The 2,246-nt window shown below is 43.2% G+C and overlaps 1 non-coding gene across 1 annotated transcript; it reads left to right on the top strand.

Annotated features, from left to right (window-relative positions):
* Window positions 1-1,335: 1,335 nt before the first annotated feature.
* Window positions 1,336-1,462, top strand: LOC142855168 (small nucleolar RNA SNORD22). Its single transcript, XR_012911433.1, has one exon. It is a non-coding gene; the product is annotated as a small nucleolar RNA SNORD22 (small nucleolar RNA).
* The last annotated feature ends 784 nt before the right edge of the window (window positions 1,463-2,246 follow it).

Raw genomic sequence — 2,246 nt, 5'->3', positions numbered from 1 at the left:
TTCTTATTTATCATGAAAGCTCGCCTATAGCTTTGGCTGGGTACTAACTAACTCTTACGATTTATTTTAACCTATATTCTATAATGTGGAGTTTATCTCTCTTCTATCTTGCCCCTCCTGTTTCTTCTCCATGTTTGGCTGGCAAAGCCTTCTTTCTTTTTTTTTCCAGACTCCTCTCTGTCCCCAGAAGTCCTGCCTAACTTCTTCCTGCCTAGCTACTGGTCATCCGACTCTTTATTAAACCAATCACAGTGATACATCTTCACAGAGTGTATAAATATTCCACAACAGACACAGACTAAAAAGTGTCACTTAAAATCGCCAGGTGACTCCTTGCAATATCTTGGCTTCTTCTCCCTTTCTTCTTCCAGCTATGAGGGAAATTGTCCTCAAATACATGCTCCATGATATGTTCCCCATGATTAAAAGGAAATTGGCTCCTGACCTTAAGCAGAAAAGCGTAACATTCCACCACGACACAGAATAACATCTCCTGCTTTACCTCAAGGATTCCTTCTCTGCACCTCCTTTTTCTCCCTTCTTCCCCCTCTCTCTTCTCTGATGAGTTACTCCATGCAGAATACAGACTCCTTGATCCATGTCCTTTGACTCTCATAGTCCGCAGAGCAGGTTCTCTAACAACCCAACTCCTGGCATTGTTCCCTACAAACTATGATCATTGTCCTCACAACTCCCAAAGACAGAAAACCTCCCCCACCCCGGTCCCCCACTGCTGCCATCTCTGTTGCTTTCTGACGTATGGATCATATCCTGGGGAGCCACAACTCAGAAATATTTGGTTTCTATAAGTTGAGCATTACTGGGAAGAATATTTATAAATTACCATCACATACAATCTTTGTGAAAGAAAGAGAAAGAGGAAGAGAAAATGCAAGAATCAGAAGAAAACACACAATTGCTGTTAGGGTTTTACAGCTTAAACTCTGGCTGATGGAGTGCAGTTTCTTCATGGGAAACATTACTGGTTTTTCATGTTTACTAAAATGCTATGGTTTGTCATGTCCTTGCAGACTTTGTTATGAATAGGTGATGGCCAGTCGTCAGAAAATGATTCTTTAGGAGTTATATATGCTGGGGCTGGAGAGATGACTCAGTAGTTAAGAGCACTGCCTTCTCTTTCAGAAGACACTGGTTCAATTCCAAGCACCCACATGTTGGTTCACAATGATTTGTAACTACAGTCCCAAGAAGTTTGACACCCTCTTCTTACCTCTGTGGAGAGACCAGGCATACATATGATGCACAAACATGCATGCAGGCAAAACACCCATGCAAAAATAAACAAATAAATAAAAGTTTAAAGTTAGCTATGCCTCTCAGTAACGAGACACTCACATGTCTTACCTTCTACCCTCAACCCAGTTTAAATGACAAGGTGAACACAGTTGAGCTGGCTTGGGGAGAAGAGGAAAATATGTTACAGAAGGAAATGTCTTGGAATTATCCCAATTTTCATCTAAAGGACAAAGAAGAATCAGCATTTCTTGAAACACAAGCTCAGCCATTCTTTTTCCAGGTCTGAGGGAAAAAACAGATAGGGTTCAAGCTCTGAGGACTCCAGAGGGGACTTTTGAGATCTTTTCTTGTAATTTAGCCTTCAAAAAAGAAAAGGTTATAGAGCCAGAGCGATGGATCTGGCAACTAAGAACATTCGCTGTTCTCCCTGAGTACCTGAGTTTGGCACCCACATGGAGTGGCTCACAACCACCTTGTAACTCTAGTTCCGCGCTCTTTTGGCCTCCTCAGGTCCCTCCACACATGCGGCTCACGTGTACATAAATAAAAGTAAATACAAATCTTTAAAATGTTAAAAAACATTTTAAAGATTCATCTTAAAGATGCTCACAAGAAAAGGGACTAAAGTTAGCTAGGGTGAGGGGAGGCACGGGTCATTAAAACATAAGGAGAGAAGCGGGAAGGAGGAAATGGCAGTGGGAGACTGGGAGAGAAACAATCCGGTAAACAAAGGGAAGGAGGCAGGACAAAGATGGGGAAGGCGGGAAGAAGGGTGGGGTGAGAAAAGGTTAGAAAACATTACCAGGAGACAGGAAATCAGGGGCCGTCACACACCAGCGTTTCCTGTAGGGGCAGCATCAGGACAGGCTTTCTGCACTTCCGCTTCCGGTTTTACTCCTTCAGAGGCGAAGGGAGACCTGGAACACACCACAGGGGCTGCCGCCTTTGTCTTAGACTGGGGCTTTAGTAAATCATGGGTCTCTTTATGG

Source organism: Microtus pennsylvanicus, chromosome 7 (genome assembly GCF_037038515.1).
Source record: "Microtus pennsylvanicus isolate mMicPen1 chromosome 7, mMicPen1.hap1, whole genome shotgun sequence".
In the NCBI taxonomy this organism is placed as follows: domain Eukaryota; kingdom Metazoa; phylum Chordata; class Mammalia; order Rodentia; family Cricetidae; genus Microtus; species Microtus pennsylvanicus.
The sequence above is the reverse complement of the archived record's forward strand: the minus strand, read 5'-3'. Positions and strand labels throughout refer to the sequence as shown.